The 21,092-nt window shown below is 46.6% G+C and overlaps 1 long non-coding RNA gene across 2 annotated transcripts in view; it reads right to left on the bottom strand.

Annotated features, from left to right (window-relative positions):
* The window catches only part of LOC137617198 (uncharacterized), a 110,362-nt gene that overhangs the window by 44,875 nt on the left and 44,395 nt on the right, over nt 1-21,092 (bottom strand). For both annotated transcript variants that reach the window (XR_011039584.1, XR_011039585.1), the window contains exon 2: nt 2,334-2,471. This is a non-coding gene — a long non-coding RNA (uncharacterized lncRNA). The remainder of the gene's footprint in view (nt 1-2,333; nt 2,472-21,092) is intronic.

The raw sequence follows: 21,092 nt of genomic DNA, 5'->3' as shown, positions 1-21,092 counted from the left end.
ATCACAACATTCAAAAGTAATTTGTATTTTTCCTAATCATACAAACTTTTTTCTTTAATAGGTGTACAGTAAGCTTTCAGCAAAGTAAGAACCAACCACTCAACAGACCACTGAGCTCCAACTCTGACCTTAAATCTAGGACTTTAAGGATTAAGGGTTTGTATAGTTACAAAAAAATAATTATCTAAAACTTTTGTCATTTGTTCATAAAAGAATTCAATAAATCTTCGTTCTAGCAGACTTATCCTTAGGAGGAAGAATGTCCCTATAATTGGCTAGCTTACATTACTCTTATCATGTGACTACCTCCACATAGTGACCAATCCAGCAAATAAACGACCAACTGCTTCACAACAAGTTAAGGAAAGAAAGGATAGGTAGAAGAGCCAGTCAACCTAACCTCTCATTCTAGATTTACATTGGGACCGCTATCTTAAGACAAGATGTTTCATGCCCTGGAAAGGAGCTAGGTTTACAACAAAATCTGTTGAACAACTACTGCCAGGTCAAGATTCAGGTATCTAGGGACCTGTGAATATATTCTCATAGATAATGGGCAGAGAAGCTTATCTATTGTTAAACGACTTTTGTGTATTAGAATTGCACCCCTGACATGTTCTTCCTGAGAGCTGGGATAGATCTGAAATTACTAAATTTCTGAGCTTGAATCCAGGGTGATCCTTTCTTTTCCTTGCCTGCAAGTAAATCCCCATTTAAATGTCCCACAAAGCCAGAAAAAAACAGTGTTCAATGATGTATGGATCACATCCGAGACACACATTGAGATCTTGTCGACTGAGTGCATATGCTCGAATGGTCATCCCTTGAGAAAGAACCTTGCAAACAATTCTACCATGTTGCCAACTTCCCAAAACTGCACCTGCTTGTTAAGGGTCTATGGAATGAATCTCTTTGTTGACGTAAGTCACAAACGAAGGCATTTCTGTTCATCAATACTACCTAGTGTTTCACCAAACCCATACTGGTAGGTTGAAAAACTGATGCATTTCTTCATTGGATCATATCTCCTAGGTGGATATATTACTAAGGTACCCTATCCCCCAACAGATACGTCTGTACACAGCAGATTCCCCGAAAGAGAGGAGTTCCCACGATGAGGATCGTCAGCCAGTTCTTAGGGTAGATTGTCAAGTATTCATGCTCCAACAAAACCTTCTCCAACAAAACCAAAAGGTAAGGAGAAAGCTGGTTGCTGACTAACACCACCATTTCTGAAACTACTGGAGCAATCATTGGGGAGCTGCTAGTGAGAAAATTGCCTCTATCAATGAAAGAGATCTCATTGATAATTCATAAATATTAGTTGGTTTTCTTCGACGACTGAATTCTTCTGGTTCCTATGCTCTCCGGGGCTAAGGGGCATAATGTGCATTAGCTTTTGAAGAGTGAACAGGAGAACTTGGCACCATACGGCAAGTGGCAGTCACACGAGTGCTTGTCCTTATTTGGCTTGAATCTTTGATGACAACCATGTGAGCACAACATGGCATCTCAGAGCTTGTACGAGTGCTAAGATCGGATCTGAGAACTAACTTGTTCCAATCCATACATAGGAAAAAAGTTGGAAGATTAAGGTGTCTGGTAAAATCTTACAGCATGGGAAGATATATCCTGGACTGGTCTCTGGGCATTGAAGATCTAGGTCATGAAACAGTTTCCACACTTCAGAAGATCTTTTGAGTGCTGAAAGACCTCTGAGCTGGAAGTGGTAGTAAGGAACAAATAATAGTTAGTAGGTGTACTAATTTCCTGGTGACTTGAAAGTAACGATCATATGAAGAACGAGAATACGTTCCAATCGTGTGGTTCCTGTTTGCATGGTTCCCGATCACATGCAAGGATTGAGTCTTGAGGAGAAGAACACGATCGAAATGTTCCCGTAAGGACATGAGAATGACACATGAAGAGATGATGACAGGAAATCTCACCCTCCAACAGAATATGAACAAACAAAAAGAATGTCAAGTCAATGGCCAGTTTATAAGGATTATCATGAGAGATGGAATGTCTATTCACTCCCAAGCCAAAATAAAAAGTGAAGACATTTCACGGTGTGTGTGTGTTCTAAGCATTGGCTGAAATAATATCCACTGTAAAGAGCTAAGGGATTTGTATTCGTGTCGGAACAAAAGAACTTTAGCAAGAAAAACCACTCCCACATAACCCATCCTAAAAGTCCATGTCTTCCTCTTTATTTACCAATGGGCTTCAACTACCTGAAATAGCCCTTCCAATCCCATAACTGTTTCTCATACTAATATATACAGTAATTAATATATTGGCCCTTGTAACAAATTTAAATTGTTCCTTACCTAAGTCGAGGAGGTTGAAGACTGAGGTCTTTCTGTACCTATGGGGTCTACTAATTGGAGTCCACTTTTTACTGTTAGGTGAAGGTATACTGTAGTTACGTCAAACATGAAGTTGTGGAGTTCTTTGTGCCTCTTGTTCTGTTGAATTAACATATTTTTATAACAATAAAAGTCAAACATGGAAAAAATAATTGGAATAAAAATAGACGTTACAGATACTTTAACCTGGTAAATGAACATAGAGAGCATATTAGTTAAAACATGACTTTTACACTCCACATAAAAGAACTTATCTTCATATCCGATTACAGCCTCTCAATGTTTTTGGTATATGCAACTGTTTCAAGATCTAATAAGTTCTTTGTGATTAACAGAAGTGCACATATATGACAAATTCGTAGATAATTTGTATTTTTCCTAACTATACAAACCTTAGCTATTTAATAGGGGTATTACTTTCGGCGTAGCTGAAATGACGAGCCATTAAAATCTAACGAGGGTTTACTACCCACACTGCTAGTTAGCGGAGGTAGGGGAGGGTAGCTTGCTCTCTCTTCCCCCCCCCCCCCCGGAACACACCTGTGCTTGAGCTCACTTTGCTTGGAGGTAGGACTTCAAGGGGGATAGGGCTGGCAGGCAAGTTTCAAGTTTGATCAAATAGCTAAGGTTTGTATAGTTAGGGAAAATACAAATTATCAACGAATTTGTTATTTGTTCCGTAACTGGAATACAAACCATGCTATTTAATAGGGGTGACACACCCATTAGGAAGAGTGGACATCCCTGCCAGTCTGGCTTTTTGGCTTTGCCCGGGGGCTCGTTATTTGAGTGTGTAAGCACCCAAGAAATAAGGAGTCCCTGCACCTCGCTAGAACCTTGCTACGCAAGGACTGCGGCGTACGCAAGCTGTATGTGAGGGTATGAAGAAGTGTGACTCGTCCTAGGAAGTTGTTCTGAAGTTCTTTAGATGGAAACTTGTAGCCTAGGACTTTCCCAATACCACCTCGTCAGGGTATGGGGATGTAACAGTATTAGTCTTAATACTAGGAACACAAGGAAGCATGGTTTACCCACAGTGGTTTGAGGTCAGCTATACAGAGAACCCAGGATGCTGCTTTCCCTACGAGAGGGTAGGATGAAGAAAAGAATAAGAGCCAGTCAAATCTTTTCATTCACGCAGACTAAAACCGGGTAACAGCACCCTCAACCTTCTGCTACTTGTCCAATAAGGAGCTTGAGGTATACAACCAGCTGTTGTGCAGCCACCACTGAACCAATAAAGATCGTATTGAGTTCCTGTGGGTCACGTCTTGCAGGAGAAAGGTTGTGAAAGTCACCTGGAGCATTCACATCCTTTCTTGTAAAATCTGCATCACAGAGTAATCTGCTAAGAAGGACCAGGGGCATAGTTATGCCCCTGACACTGTGAGTCGTCATGTCGAGATGATGTTTCGGTGATCCTCCTCTAGTCTCTCTCGTTGCTGACAAGAGGAGGGACCCGGGCAGGCTGTTGCCGTTTTCTTTAGATAAAGTCTCATACCTTACCCTGGGTACAGTACCGGATGATCTGGATCGTCCGTCACCTAGTTGAGACTTGTGTAGGATCCGTGACCTCTAGAGACTGTGTCTGGTGACATACTCAGGGACGAAACTGAACCTTGTCTTTCGCCCTTCTCAATAATGGGCGATGTCGAAAGAGAGACCACGAAGTTCCTTAACTCGTATGGTTGCTGTCCAAGTGTGTAGGAACATTGTGTTCATAAATCAGGAGGAAATTTGTTGCCTGGTGAAGTGGAACACAAGGAGGTCCCTTTAGGGATCGGATATTGAACTATGTTCTGAGAGGAAGGTCTCAATTCCGACTAGGGAAAGGCAAGTAGTAAGTCCGTATGAGTTAGGATAAGTCTATCAATGAAAGGGTGTCCCTTTCTTTCAGTATGAAGGTGAAGGATCAAGGTTGAGTGATCATCTTTACCAGCTGAAACTGAATAGGGGATCTTTTCCTATTGTATATGCTCGAGGATTCCGCTATTGCTGGAATCGAGGTACCGAGAGAAGAGACACTTTCCCATGATGCCAACCACACAAGACGTGATACTGCCTGGTAGACTGATGCTGAGGAACTCCTCAGGTATCTAGACAACCTCTTCGCAAAGAGGTATTGGGTAGTCTTCAGGCGTACACTCATAGCAAAGCTATAGCTTGTGGTAGGTGTCAAAGTGGGTTGTCTGATATGTGGAGAGGGTTCTCTTGGAGGCTCTATCAGGAGCTGCAAAAGGTTTGGGTACCTTTCTGCATAATGTCAAAGCGGAGCTAGGAGAGTCCTTGAGAGGTTGACCGATGTTCTAGCCTTGTTGAGTGCCCTTCTCCAGATAAAACAGGGACGAGACGTAAACGTCATTGTTGTACCCACCGTTGTTGCCAGAGAGCCTTGGGGTCTAGGGCTGGTGAGCAACGGTAGCCTGAGGGTCAGGAGAATTGTGAACAGACCCCCTAGTTGGAGGACCTCGTAAAGTCGGGACTTTGTTGGCTACATGGCGATCCAAAGTCCATTCGGTATACCTATCTGAGATGCTGTGCACAGATTGTCGGCGAGCCTGTTCTTCCAGTCTGGAATGAAGCGGGCTGAAAGTGGTACCGAACGGACTTTGGCCCATCTTGGTGTTTATACTATTAGATGGGAAGATTCTACAAGCCAGTTACTACTTGCTTGTCGATGTGAGTCTCTATGTGGTGTGCGGTGTGTCGTCCATCACATCACTGAGTGGTCTGTTAGGAACCAATGAGGGTGTTGAAGGACCGGAAAGTTGGCCTTCATCTCTTAAGAGATCTAAGTGAAGGAACCTTCGGGCTCTATCCAGAGGGCTGAGGTCATGAGGTGCAGCACTACGGTCCCTCCTTCTTCTTTTTCTGACTCCAGCCTCCTGGAATGGAAGTCGTTCTTGTTTCGAGAAGGTTTTTGTGGGGATTGGTGTTTAGAATCATTCCCAGATACACCAGTCTCCTGGGAGGGAAGTAGGGAAGATTCCGTAGGTTTACCCTGATCACTGGATCTTGGTAAAAAGACTTCAGAAGTTCCAGTGTTAATGCAAGGTTGCCACCGAGTCTGCTAAGGTCAGTCAGTCGTCCCAAAAGAGCGGAGACGGAAGCCGATCCTGTGAGACCAGGATGGGTGTAATGGAAAGACCGAAGCACAGTGCCTTGAACTGGTGTTTCTTGTTTGTCTAGACTGAATCTTCCAACATTCCTCGATGGATGGTTTGGACCTGGGAGTAAGTGTCCTTAAGGTTCAGTGTGCAAATGAAGACCTGAGGTCTTAACCCTCGATCGAACTCCGACATGGAGTGGACATCAACCCAAAGGGACAGCTCCTTGGTGATCCTTTTGCATGGAAGATTGTCGACGCTGGAGTCTTGACTCGTGTCGTAAAGAAACAGGAGCGATGCCCAGTGTAAGGATTCTTCTCTGAGAGAGAATTTCTTTAGAAGGAAGGGCACGCTTAGCCTTACCACGCACCCTGATGTGATTGATGCTATTCCTTAGAATAGAATTAATCTGGCGAATGTTAATCAACGGTTAACCATTGGGTATTGTGGATACTGTGCAGTTGGAGAGTGCTCGCAAGTAGTTCCCTGTTAGCAAGCCGTTGATGAGGGTCGTCGAACGTTTACCAATCACTTTAGCGTGATGGCAAACGGCCAGTAGCGACAAGTATGTTGTATAACTTCTGATCTAGGAACTACAGGAAGTGGTTGACTAGTAAGTTCGAGTCACGAACTGCTGGCAAATAATCGATGACCAATGAATTGGTGGTCTGTGCGCCGATGGTGAGTTCGAGATCAGCCAGCTGATTATGATCCCCCCTGTTTGGTCATACATGGGCAAGCTGAAGATGGCTGGTCAGAGATCAGCGAGTTGAGTTCAATGATCGAAGAAAGATGAGCTGCCCATCGGTGATCTAGTGATCAGCAAGCTGATGACTGATTATTGACTAGCAATCGATGATTGGAAATGCTAGCAATTGGAGATCGTTAGTCATTGGAGGGACTAGAGGTCACAGATCAGCATGAGCTAGCAATTGGCGATCTGGTGATCGGCGAGCTAACATCAGTAAACTGTGAACTAGCCATCAGCAAACAGTGATCTAGAGATCAGTCTGTTGAACCTTCCCTGTTTGCTGCCGCTAGTCTGTCAAGGAAAAAAGAAACTTTAGAAGAGACAGGAACCAAGGATTCCCCGATTCAATTCCCTTGTAGGATGGAATCTTCGGGATCTTGAATCCTTCTGTGGAGCCTTATTCCTCTTTTCCCGGTGGCAATGTTTATGTGCTTGCAGGGAGGAATGGGGCAATGGTAACCTGTCCAAAAAGTTTTACTCCTTTTTACTGACAATTGCGCGAGTGTAGGCGAGTCTGGAGCGATGGCACACAGGATGATGCTGATGCTTAATATCTGCCTGGAGAGCAGGCAAGCGCTGGTTCTTAGACAAGAGCTGGTGCATCGGATCTGCGAGCCTTGACTCTCTGGCAAGAGCTGGCGTATGAATTCGGGGACCCTAACTGCGCAGGAGGGCGCAGGAAAGTGAGGAAGATCGCTGGCGCGCCGTAAGGCACTGTGTAGTTTTGTGCATTCTCCCTAGAATCACCGAAGCGTGTGACTGGTTGCGCAAGAGTGGAAGCATTGGGGCGTGCGTGAGAGTACTACGTGGAGATTGTTGCCGCGTGCGTGCGGAAGACCATTGGCACCCGCACGTCGAAGACCGTCAGAGTGCATGGAAGGCTGTGTACGTGCGCTCAAGATTATTGGAGCGCGCACATGCGAAGGCCGTCGGAGCGCGCCCGCGCGTAAGGCCGTCGGAGTGTGCCCGCGCATAAGGCTGTCGGCGCGCTTGCACGGTAGACTATTGGCGCACGTGCAGGATACCATCGGCCCCCGCGCGCAGAAGAAAGTCGGCACGCACACGCGCAATACTGTTGGTGCGCCTGCGGGAGACCCTAGGCGCTCGCGCGGGGAAGAAAGTCGGCCGTGCGCGCGGAACTGTTGTCGCGCGCGCAAGAGCATCGGCGCTTGCGCGCTTGTTGGTGCTAACGGGCGTGGAAAATCATCGACACGCGCGGAAGACCACCGGCACCGCGCACGGAAGATCGTCGGCGCGTGCGCGCCTACAAGACTGTTGGCACGCGCGCACGTACAAGACTGTCGGCGCGCGCGCGGAAGACTATCGGTGCGCACGCGCAAGACTATCGGTGAGCGCACGCAAGACTATCGGCGCGCGCGTGCGCAAAACTATCGGGGCGCGCGTGCGCAAGACTATTGGCGCGCGCTGGGGAGACCATCGGTGCCCCCGCGCGGAAGATCGTCAACGCTCTCGTGTGTAAGAATGTCGGTGAGCGCGCGCGCGGGTACCGATGGTTTCTCACGCGTGGAAGATCGTTGGCGCTCCCGCGCGTAAGAATGTCGGCTAGCGCGCGCGAAGGTAGTGCTAATAGGTTGGAAGGTGAGCTGGTAGGTTGACCAATGGCAGGACGATCAGGAACTGGGATGTGCCCTTTAAAAAAGAGCGAGCATCCACCGATGGAGACCGTAAGCAGGTCTGCTTTAGAGTCCAGGACCGAAGTCCTTCGTTGCAGCGCAATGTTTCGCTGGTAGATCGGTGGGTCAGCTGGCAGGACGATCAGGAACTGGGATGTGCCCTTTGGAAGGGCGAGCATCCACCGATGGGACCGTAAAAGGTCCATGTTAGAGTCCAGGATCAAAGTCCAAAGGACTACGTTGCACACCAAGGTTGCGTTGGTAGATTGGTAGGTCACTGGAAGGTCTGCTTGATCCTCCGAGGAGGTGTCTCTATGAGAGGCCTCTCCCGCGAACGAGAGAGGTGACTACTTCGTAGAAGAGACTTGAAGACACTCGTGATGAACTGATGACGCCCCTTAGGGCCGTTGGATGAGCAAGCTGACCTTATCAGTAGCAATCCTCCGAAGAGGAGTCTCTATGAGTGGCCTCTCTCGCAAACGGGTGGCACTTCGTAGAAGAGACTTGAAGACACTCGTGATGGCGCCCCTTAGGGCCGGTGGATCAGCAAGCTGACCTTAGCAGTAGCGATCCTCCGAAAAGGATTCTCTGAGTGGCCTCTCTCGCGAACGAGAGAGGTGAACACTTTGTAGAAGAGACTTGCCAAGACTGTGCTCCACCCCTGAAGGAAGAGAAAACTCAGCAAGGGGGGAGAGAAGTCTGGCTGAAGGACAGCAACAGTAGTCAGAGGCGATGAATTTATTAAGGTACAGTGGAACATCTACATACGATTGTCCCAACATACGAAGTAAAATTCAACCAAATTTCTGTCTCAACATACGAAGTGTTGCTCCAACATACGACGTAAACAATACGCTTACCCGTGGAATTTTCTCGAAAGCGTCCAGCGTAGTTTGTTGTTGACGCCGCTAGACGGCAGCATATCAGAGGGACGCCAATCGAGCGTCACCTTGATCAGTCCTCTCATCGCGTGCGCATCGTGTGGTTGTCCTCTATTCGCTCAGTTTTAACAGTTTTTTATCTTGCCTTTTCATGTGTTGTTTTCTGTGTTCCGTAATCATGGGTCCTAAAAAGCTTAGTTTCGGTTCAGGAAGTAGTAGCAGTGGTGAGAAAAAGAGGAAGTCTATGCTTTCATTAGAATTAAAGCAGGAAATCATAGAAAAGCATGAGCGAGGTGTACGTGTTAGGGATCTGGCTAAACAATATGGCCGGAATATGTCTACAATCTCGACGATCATAAAACAGAAGTCAGCCATTAAATCAGTGAAACCTTCGAAGGGGATCACGATTATTTCTAAACATTGTAGCCCTACCCTTGAAGAGATGGAACGACTTTTGTTAATATGGATCAAAGACAAGGTGATTGTTGGCGATACAATCACGGAAACGATCATTTGTGAGAAGGCCAGCGCTATCTACAGTGACTTGAAGGCAGCGCGCTCTCGGGGTGACGCGGGGGAGAGTTCAGCCGATCCTACGACGGAGGAATTCAAGGCGTCTCGAGGTTGGTTCGAGAAATTTAGGAAACGGACCAGGATTCATTCAGTTGTTCGTCATGGAGAAGCTTCGAGTTCGGACACTAAGGCTGCTAAAGACTTTGTTAAAAAGTTCGAAAGCATCGTGGCGGAGGAAGGTTACGTAGAGCAGCAACTGTGATGAATCCGGTCTGTTTTGGAAAAAGATGCCTAGTCGAACGTACATTACCGCTGAAGAGAAGAAAATGCCTGGACATAAGCCAATGAAGGATCGGTTGACTCTTGTGCTTTGTGCCAACGCCAGCGGGGACTGCAAAATTAACCCTGGATAGGTACGCTCCTCGGACACCCCTTTAAGGGTATACTCGGACGCGCGCGACCCCGACGCCAAAAAAAATTCTTGAAAAATCAGTTTTTGCAGTAACCTCCTTTTTTCTTTTGCCAAAAAAAACTTCAATGAATGCTTAAAACAACTGTAAAGATAAATACTACTCATCTGCAGAAAAAACTATTTATTATAAATATTTTAAAAAATTAAGTAGAAAAAAAAAGACCTTACATAAAAATTCATAAAAAAAAAGTTTATACATATATACACAAATACTTTTAGGAATTGATTCTTGAATGTTTAGGACACATCTTGATGTATTTTGGATGAAGTCAGACCCATGGAGGTGAAGATCTGAAATGAGAAAAAAAGGGTAACTTTTTTTGGCCAAAAAAATTTGTCCAAATTTCATGAATTTTTTTGGGTACCCAAATGAAATAGGAAGTGGCTAATTTTTTTAGGGAATAAACATATGTTATCCTAAAATAGAAATATGTAAAAAAATCTTCATTATTTTGTAAATTACATTTATATCAGGGGCCATATCTAAAGGTAATTTTTTGAGTACTTAGAAATTTCATAAAAAAATACATATATTTAATATATAATATGATATTTATGTAGGTAAAAATATACCAAAATATCACAAATTCTATAGGGAACAAGAATATATATAGATAGGGCAACTTACGCTTCGGATATGTCCACAAAATGGCCGCCAACCACACTGACTCAGACTCCCTAATCTGCCACTTGAAATGTAGGAAGGGTATGTCAATTTCAAGGTGTTATTTACTAATCTAATTATTCTTGGATATGCATAAAAATTGTATGGTGGATTGCTGGATAATTGTCGATTATTTTACGACTATAAAATTAAAATTCTGACCCAAAAAAAATTTTTTGAAGGGAAATAAAATCGAAAAAAAAAAATGTAAAACAATATATTTTAGCTAAAAATATTTGATGATATTCAATCAAAAAAGAAGTTAACAAAATTTTCCGAAAAATAAACATCTAGAGGAATCATTACTCTGTGATAGTTCCTTAGTACGTAGTAATTTTGAAAGAAATGGGAAAAAACGAAAAAGTGGCAATCGCAGGAAAATCGAACACATACCTATATATACGCCATATCTGGCTAAAAATAAAGATAGGCATGGGTAGCCAGATCATCTAGAAACACTTTCCAACATTATAAAAATACAAGTTTTGCGACACTACTTGCCAATTCCTTACGGTAACATGACTAAGCAAAAAAATGCAAAACAAATAAAAAGGGGCACTCGCGGAAAAATGGCCAACATTCTAATATACGGCATTTCAGAAAAAAAAAATTTCAGCCACGTACTAGGCAAACCATCAAGGCACATTTTCCGACAAATAAACATCTAAATGAATCATTACTCTGTGATAGTTCCTTAGTACGTAGTAATTTTGAAAGAAATGGGAAAAAACGAAATAATGGCAATCACCGGAAAATCGAACACATACCTATATATACGCCATATCTGGATAAAAAAAAGATAGGCATGGGTAGCCAGATCATCTAGAAACACTTTCCAACACTATAAAAATACAAGTTTTGCGACACTACTTGCCAATTCCTTACGGTAACATGACTAAGCAAAAAAATGCAAAACAAATAAAAAGGGGCACTCGCGGAAAAATGGCTAACATTCTAATATACGGCATTTCAGAAAAAAAAAATTCAGCGACGTACTAGGCAAACCATCAAGGCACATTTTCCGACAAATAAACATCTAAATGAATCATTACTCTGTGATAGTTCCTTAGTACGTAGTCATTTTGAAAGAAATGGGAAAAAACGAAAAAATGGCAATCACAGGAAAATCGAACACATACCTATATATACGCTATATCTGGCTAAAAAAAAAGATAGGCATGGGTAGCCAGATCATCTAGAAACACTTTCCAACACTATAAAAATATAAGTTTTGCGACACTACTTGCCAATTCCTTACGGTAACATGACTAAGCAAAAAAATGCAAAACAAAAAAAAAGGGGCACTCGCGGAAAAATGGCCATTCTAATATACGGCATTTCAGAAAAAAAAAATTTCAGCCACGTGCTAGGCAAACCATCAAGGCACATTTTCCGACAAATAAACATCTAAATGAATCATTACTCTGTGATAGTTCCTTAGTACGTAGTAATTTTGAAAGAAATGGGAAAAAACGAAAAAATGGCAATCACAGGAAAATCGAACACAACTATATATACGCTATATCTGGCTAAAAAAAAATAGGCATGGGTAGCCAGATAATCTAGAAACACTTTCCAACACTATAAAAATATAAGTTTTGCGATACTACTTGCCAATTCCTTGCGGTAACATGACTAAGCAAAAAAATGCAAAACAAATAAAAAGGGGCACTCGCGGAAAAATGCCCAACATTCTAATATACGGCATCTCAGATAAAAAAAAAGACATGCACGTGTTAGCCCAACCATCAAGGCACATTTTCTAACACAAACATGAAAAAAAAATCAATAATATACGGCAATTCCTTACTACGTAGTAAATTTTTACAAATATTGAAAAAAAAAACAAATTGGCAACCGCAGTTAAATACCCAATATACCAATAACTACGTCGTATCTGACAAAAACAAAGTCATGCATGGGTAGCCAGATCATCTAGACACACTTTCCAACACTAAAAAAGCAAAAGTTTTACGACACTATTTGGCAATATCTTACGGAAAAATGACTTGGCAAAAAAATGAAAAAAAATGAAAAAGGGGCACTCGCGGTAAAAGGCCCAACATTCTAATATACGGCATCTCAGATAAAAAAAAAGACATGCACGTGTTAGCCCAACCATCAAGGCACACTTTCTAACACATAAACATGAAAAAAAATCAATAATATACGGCAATTCCTTACTACGTAGTAAATTTTTACAAATATTGAAAAAAAATGATATTTTAATTATAAAATAAATTTTTGAATATACTTACCCGGTGAATATATAATAGCTGAGCCTCCGGCGGCTCGACAGAAAACACACACAAAAACTCGCGAGCGATCGCTATGAAGGTTGCGGGTGTGCCCACCAGCGCCAACTATCGGCCAGATACCGCGTATACATGTAAACAGACCCAATTTTTCTCATCCCGCTGGGTCTCTATCGGGGAGGAAGGGGGGGGCCTTTAATTTATATATTCACCGGGTAAGTATATTCAAAAATTGATTTTATAATTAAAATATCATTTTTAAATATTTAACTTAGCCGGTGAATATATAATAGCTGATTCACACCCATGGTGGTGGGTAGAGACCAGAATTAATTAAGTTTACAGCGTATATGCTTAGAGTTTTTGACAGTTATATCATAACAAAACCCAAATATATAAAGGTACCTGGTAAGGAAGTTGACTTAGACGATTACTCTGCCTTATTAGTCTGTCTTCCTCACGAAGCCCAGCGATCCTCTTAGGATGCTGAAAGATTCCTAGGAGCTGAAGTATTAAGGGCTGCAACCCATACAACAGGACCTCATCAAACCCCTAATCTGGGCGCTCTCAAGAAATGACTTTGACCACCCGCCAAATCAACCAGGATGCGAAAGGCTTCTTAGCCTTCCGTACAACCCAAAAAACAATATTAAAAACATTTCAAGAGACAGATTAAAAAGGATATTGGAATTAGGGTAATGTAGTGGTAGAACCCTCACCCACTACTGCACTCGCTGCAACGAATGGACCCAGTGTGTAGCAGTTCTCGTAAAGAGTCTGGACATCTTTTAAGTAAAATGACGCGAACAATGACTTGCTTCTCCAAAAAGTCGCGTCCATAATACTTTGCAGAGATTTATTTTGCTTGAAGGCCACGGAGGTTGCTATAGCTCTAACTTCGTGCGTCTTAACCTTAAGCAAACATCGGTCTTTCTCATTCAAGTGAGAATGAGCTTCTCGTATTAAAAATCTGATAAAATATGACAAAGCATTCTTTGACATAGGCAATGATGGTTTCTTAACTGAGCACCATAATGCCTCAGATTTACCTCGTAATGACTTAGTACGAGCTAAATAGAACTTAAGAGCTCTAACAGGACATAATACTCTTTCCAGTTCGTTGCCTACGATCTCTGATAAGCAAGGAATATCAAAAGATTTAGGCCAAGGACGAGAAGGCAGTTCATTTTTGGCCAGGAAACCAAGTTGAAGTGAACAAGTGGCTTTTTCTGTAGAAAAGCCGATGTTCTTAATGAAGGCATGAAGTTCACTGACCCTTTTAGCCGAAGCCAAGCACACTAGGAAAAGTGTCTTGAGGGTGAGATCCTTCAGGGAGGCTGAATGTAATGGCTCAAACCTGTCTGACATGAGGAACCTTAGGACCACGTCTAAGTTCCATCCAGGAGTTGCCAAACGACGTTCCTTAGAGGTCTCGAAAGACTTAAGGAGATCTTGGAGATCTTTATTGTTGGAAAGATCTAAGCCTCTATGTCGAAAGACCGAAGCCAACATGCTCCTGTAGCCCTTAATCGTGGGAGCTGAAAGGGAGCGAACCTTTCTCAGATGTAAAAGAAAATCTGCGATTTGGGCTACAGAGGTACTGGACGAGGACACAGATGCTGACTTGCACCAGTCTCGAAAGACTTCCCACTTCGACTGGTATACTCTAATGGTAGAAGCTCTCCTCGCTCTTGCAATCGCACTGGCTGCCTCCTTCGAAAAGCCTCGAGCTCTTGAGAGTCTTTCGATAGTCTGAAGGAAGTCAGACGAAGAGCGGGGAGGCTTTGATGGACATTCTTTACGTGGGGCTGACGTAACAGATCTACCCTTAGAGGAAGACTTCTTGGAAAGTCTACCAGCCATTGAAGTACCTCGGTGAACCACTCTCTCGCGGGCCAGAGGGTAGCAACCAACGTCAACCTTGTCCCTTCGTGAGAGGCGAACTTCTGCAGTACCTTGTTGACTATCTTGAATGGTGGGAGTGCATATAAGTCCAGAAGAGACCAATCCAGTAGAAACGCGTCTATGTGGATTGCTTCTGTATCTAGGACTGGAGAGCAATAGATTGGTAACCTTTTGGTCAACGAGGAGGCAAAGAGGTCTATGGTGGGTTGACCCCAAGTAGCCCAAAGACTCTTGCCCACGTCCTTGTGGAGGGTCCATTCCGTGGGTATCACCTGACCCCTCCGACTGAGACAGTCTGCCAAGACGTTCAAGTCCCCCTGGATGAATCTCGTCAACAGGGAGATGCCTCGATTTCTTGACCATAAGAGAAGGTCCCTTGCGATCTCGAGCAGCGTGAAGGAGTGTGTGCCTCCTTGCTTGGAGATGTACGCCAAAGCTGTGGTGTTGTCTGAGTTGACCTCTACCACTTAGTTTCGAAGAAGCTTTCGAATATCATCAAGGCCAAGTGGACTGCTAATAGCTCCTTGCCGTTGATGTGCATGCTCTTCTGACTTGAGGTCCACAGACCCGAGCATTTCCGACCGTCCAGGGTCGCACCCCAACCCAAATCCGACGCGTCTGAGAACAACACGTGGTTTGGGTTCTTGACTGCTAGGGATAGTCCCTCTCTTAGACTGATATTGCTGTCCCACCATTTCAGGCATGCCTTTACTGGTTCGGAGACTGGGAATGATACCGTCTCTAACGTCTTGTCCTAGTTCCAGTGAGACGCTAGATGGAACCGGAGAGGCAGAAGGTGTAGTCTCCCTGGTGAGACAAACTGCTCCAGGGATGAGAGAGTCCCTACGAGACTGTTCCAACTCCTGACTGAACAAACGTTTTCTTTTCAGCATTAGTTGGACTTCGAGCAGGGCTTGTTCTATTCGGTGGCAGACGGAAAAGCCCGAAAAAACTGGACTGCGAATCTCCATCCCCAAATATAGAATAAGCTAGCTACCCCTCCCCCCTCACACACTGGTGAACTGATTCACTTCGCTTAGAGGTAGGACTTGACTTGGGGGACAGGGCTGGCAGGCAAATATGTGTAAATAGCTAAGGTTTGTATGGTTAGGAAAAATACAAATTATCTCCGAATTTGTCATTTGTTCCGTAACCGAAATACAACCACGCTATTTACATAGGGTGAATTACCCCTTAGGAAGGGTGGAAAGTCCCCAGCCATACTGGCTTTGGCTTTACCCGGGGACACAGAATCCGAGTGAGCAGCACTTCGAGAAAAAGTCCCCCTGCACCTCACAAATTCCTTGCTCCGCAAGGAGTGTGGGGCCTACATAAGCTTGTGTGTGGAGGGAAGAAGCGTGACTTGTCCTAGGCAGTCGACCTGAAGACCTTTAGATGGAATTCTGGACTAGGACTTTCCCAATACCACCTCGTCAGGGTATGGGGGACGCGACACAAGGAAGCATGGTTTACCTGCAGAGGTTTGAGGTCAGCTATGCAGAGAACCTAGGATGCTGCTTTCCCCAAGAGAGGGGAGGATGAAGAAAGAAGTAAGGGCCAGACATACCTCTTTCAATCATGCAGTCTTACACCAGGTAACAATGCCCCCAACCTTCTGCTACCTGTCCATTAAGGAGCCTGAGGTTAGACCAGCTGTTGTGTGGCCACCACAGGCCGATAGAAAAACGTATCGAGGCTCCTGTGGGTCACGTCCTGCAGGTAGTGAGCTGTGAAGGTCGTCCGACGCTTCCAGACTCTAGTTTGTAGCACCTGCGTCACAGAGTAGTCTTCTTAGAGACGTTGCGATGCCTCTGACATCATGTGCTCTAAGGCTACATGACGGAGGAGGGTCTGGATTCAGGGCAAGATGGATGGTCCTAGCATCCAGGCTGCAAAGATATTCCTGGTGACCCTCCTCTTCGTCCTTCCTGTGCTCCCAAACAGGGCTGCACGTGAGGACGAACTGCAGCTGTTCTTTAAGATAACACCTCTGACTCCTTGCTGGGCATAGTAGGAGAAGGCCTGGGTCATCTGTTACAGAACGGAGACTCGAAATCCTGAAGGAGTCGAACCGAAGGTTTGGGACTCCAAGATCTTGAGTCTAGAAACCGACTCAGGGACGAACCTTAACGTTACCTCTCCCTATCCTCTTGAATGGGCGAAGTCGTACGAGAGACCATGAAGTACACTGATACGCTTGGCCGAAGCCAGAGCGAGCCGGAGCACCGTCTTCTAAGTCAGGTGCCAGTCAGATGACTAGCGTACTGGTTCACAGGGAGAAGCCTTAAGATCCCTAAGAACCCGAGCCATGTACCATGGAGGAGGTCTCACTTCCGACTGGGTGCAGGTAAGTTCGTAGCTTCGTATGAGCGAGGAAAGATCCAGCGAGGAAAGATCCAGCGAGGAGGAATTGTCTAACCTTAGAGCCTGAAGGCCAGGCTTGAGGCTGAGCGATAGGCTTTACCGCCGAGAGCAAAAGGCGCAATTCCTCCCGCAGATGGACAATAACTCCGCTAACGCTGGAATAGTGGCATCAAGGGGAGAGATACCTCTCCCACGACACCAACCACAGAAGACTCTACACCTCGCCTGGTGGACCCCTACGGATGACTTCGCAAGTGTCAAGACATCCGCTCCGCGACCTGTCGCGGAACGCCTCTCTCAGTGAGGAGATGCTGGATGGACTCCAGGCATGGAGCCGAAGCGGAGCTACGGCTTGTGGTAGATGTAGTGGTGTGGTTGCTATAGCTCTTGTCGTGGGGAAAACTCTCTCGGGAGTTCCATCAAGGGATGCAGAAGGTTCGAAAACCACTCTACCTGATGCCGTAGCGGAGCTATCAGAGTCACCGACAGGTTGACCGAAAGTCTGGTCTTGTTGAGCCCCCTTTCCCCACAGACCCAACGGTGGCAAGGCGTAGACGTTGATGTTGTCCCACCGATGTGGGAAGACATCTCGGCAGGGTGCCTTGGGGTCCGGGGCTGGGGAGAAGTACAGCGACAGCTTGAAATTCAAGGTCGTCGCGAACAGGACCACAAGGTTCGAGCTTGCTGGCTACTGGGGGTTCCAAAGACCACTCGGTACTATCTACCTGCGATGCCCTGTTCCGACTGTCGGAGAGCACATTCCTTGTCCGGAATGAAGCGAGCCAATAGAGGTACTGAGTGGACTTCGGCTCATCTCAGTATCTCTACTGTAGGATGGGAGGACTGTTATGAAGAAGAACCTCCCCGCTTGATGAAAAGCAACTACCGTGGTGTTATCGCTCACGGAGTGACTCGCCGGGGCCTGTTGGGACTGTTGACGGCCAGAATATGGCCTTCATCCCTAGCCAATTGATGTGGAGGTACCCTTCTAGCTCTGGCTATAGGCTTGAGATCCTTTGGTTCAGAACGTGCCCCCCCCCCCCCCTTTTGACGCGTCCGAGGACAGCATCAAATGCGGAGGAGGGACGAGAAGATCCACTCTCTAGCAAAAGCTTCGTAGGTCAACCACCACTGCAGGATACCTCGTTCGGCAGGTCCCATAGGACCAGAATGTCTGGGGAATCGTGGTCTTGATTCCACCGGGACTTGAGTCGCCAAAGCAGGAGACTCATTCCGAGGCAATGTTAGGGACTAGAGGGGTCAAGGAGGAAGGTGACCTAGGAGGTGTAACCAAAAAAGGGCTGGAGACTCTCCTCGCCTGAGGAAAGGTTCTCCTACTCTCCTCCGCCTTGCTATCCTGTCATCTAAAGGGAAGGCTTAACAGAGATTGGAGACTAAAATTAAGCCTAGATATACCAGTTGTTGCGATGGAAACAGAGAAAACTTCTCGAGATTTACCATAATCCTTAGATCTTGGCAAAGTCCCAGAGGCTTGTCTCGGCGTCGAAGAAGGGTCGATACCGAAACCGCCTGGGTAACCAGTCATCCAGAAAGCGAAGGAGGCGGATGCCGCTCCTGTGTGGACATGAGGGTTCGGGATGAACTTCCTGGTGAATGCCTGCGGAGCTGAGGAAAGATCGAAGCACCGCACCTTGAACTGGTATATCTGTTGCCTAAGCTGAATTCCAAATACTTCCTGTAAAGATGGATGGACTGGGATCTGGAAGTACCTGTCTCTCGGATCCAGTATGCACGTGAAGTCTTGTGGTTTCCCTACAAGCCTGATCGAAACTGTTGTATCATACTGACCGAAGTTTGTACGACAAACTTGTTCAGGGCTAAGAGGACGATGGCGGGTCGCCAGCCTTCAGGCGCTTCTTACAAGAAAGAGTCGTTTGAAGAACCTTGGGGGGAGCCGCCGACAACCTTGGAGAGCATCCTTCTAGAGCATGGTCTCGCCCTCTGCCCGAGGGGCTAGCCCCTTTGCCGATCCCATGGTATAGGGCTCAGCGACACCGGATTCGCTGACAGGGGAGGAAGAGATGCTACGAAACGGGACACGAAACCCCTGGCTGATTATGGAGATCGTTCAGGAATCGGCCCCGAGTTGCTGCCACTTGAAGGCGCAAATCCAGGCATCCCCCCAACTGGGGGATGCAGGTAGGGGTTGCCAATCCTAGCGTTTGCAGCTTAGGCCGCCCCCTCTAAGATTATTGCCCTCCCAGAAGGGCTCCTTGCCCTTCGTCCCCGACAGGAGGGGGTAGGCTGCATAGACACCTTGTCTAGCGGGCCGTGCCGGTTCTGATGTCCTAGGCTGAACGAGGTTGTAGAAGTTGAGGCGCTGGAGGCTTGTAGGGACTGGAAATAAGCGCCTCGGAGGAGCGAATCGTGATACGATTCTCCCCACCTCTCAGTTGCTCGTTCCTTGTCCTTGGGCTGAAAGAAGCCCCTTCCAAGGATGGAAGAGAGAGTCTGGGTTGCTGAAATCCACAGTAGGGACCAACGAGAGAAAGCCTCTCGGTCACTGCATCTTAATGCTTCAACATCGAGTTTGTCCCCAAGTTCGACACTTGGTGTCGGGAAACGAAAGGTGCATGTGTCCGAGAGGAGGAAAGTTCCATAACCTTTCCGGAGCTACCTTGTATAAAACCTCGGGTCGCGACCGGATGGCCAGAGACTCAAGCTCGACGATCAGCCACGAGGTGGCCAGCCTGGCACCCTTAGCGGCTTCCTCCTGGTTCAAGATTCCCGAAGATGAAAATGTCACCTGCCCGGCGGAGAGTTTCTCGAGGGAAAAAACCCCGGAAGGTCCGTTGCACGGAATGGTGGAGAGGAAGAGCTAAATCAGGCTACCCCATGATCTCGAAGTATTCCCGCTGTTGACAACTGACAGAGGCAGTGTCAGCAGCCACCGTTGGAGGGAAGGGAATCAGGCGATCCTGAGGAGAGGGATGATGGGGCCTGCCTGAAGAGGGAGAAGAATGTTACCCAGACTCTTCTGAAGATTCTTCATGGTTTATACATGTCATACTCTGTGCTTACGAGGTGAAAATCGTGACTATGATGATCTGTAAGTACGCGCTCCAGAAACACTCACCAGGTTGCCCATGTTGCAAAAACCCGACGGGAATCGCGGTCGAAATCGCCCTTGGCGCTCGCGCGATGGTACAATCGTTGGTTCGCGCACGGGCGAACATGAGTGCGCATGCGCGTGAGGACGCGAAGGTGCGCGGGCGCGTGTAGGCGCGGTCGGAAGACCGAAAAACGCATAAGTGAGCAATGGCGTGCTGGCGCGATTGGCAAGCGATTGGCGAGCGATGGTGCGTAGCGACCGATCGCGTACAGGAGAGCCAACGCGTGGCCGCGTACGGCGATCTGAAGCGTTGGCGCGTTGAATACGCTAGCGGGCAGGCGAAGAATCGCGCGCAATCACTAGGAGATCGCCAGCACGTAGGAGATCGATGGAGCGCGGTTGCGCGGCCGGAAGATATCAGCGAGGGGCAGAACCAGAAGGTGAGGTTGCGCAAAATAGCGAACGCTCATGGGCGAGTACAGAAGACTTCTCGTGGGCGCGCGGGCGCTCAGAGACTCGGTCAAATCTAGAGCATAGAAGATCGTTGGCGAGGAGGTGAAGGAATCAAGACTTTTGCCTCCACCCACATCTGTAAGCTCGTGGAGAACGCTGGTGCGCCTTGCGCATATCAGGAAAAAGGCGAGCAGATGTGCGCTGGTGAGAAGGCGAACGAGGGTGTAAAAAGAAGGAACAATCTCCTTGCCTGTGCCTAGATCCAAAGATCGTGGGCAAGAGGGCGAACGATGGCGTGCATTGCGCACATAGAAAAGGGAGCGCAGATGCGTGCTGGCGCGCAGGTGATCGTGGGCGTACAGGAGACCGTTGGCGCCCAAGGCGCGTAGCAGGAAAGGGCGTCCAGAAGTGCGCTGGCGAGCTGAAGAGGGCTGGCGCACAGGAGGACTCCGAGGCGCAGGTGAGCGCTGGCGATCAGGAGATCTACGGTGAGACTCAGCTACAGGAGATCGCAAGAGAGAAGTCTGGAACACAGCAGGAGAGCGCAAGAGCGATACTGCGCGCGAGCGCGCTGGAAAACGTGGGCGCGCAGGTAAAACCTGGCACTTAAGGGACTTACCCACAATGTGGAGTAAGCCCTTAGCCCCG

This window comes from Palaemon carinicauda, chromosome 23, assembly GCF_036898095.1.
Source record: "Palaemon carinicauda isolate YSFRI2023 chromosome 23, ASM3689809v2, whole genome shotgun sequence".
Lineage (NCBI taxonomy): Eukaryota > Metazoa > Arthropoda > Malacostraca > Decapoda > Palaemonidae > Palaemon > Palaemon carinicauda.
This window is presented reverse-complemented; position numbering and strand designations above follow the sequence as displayed.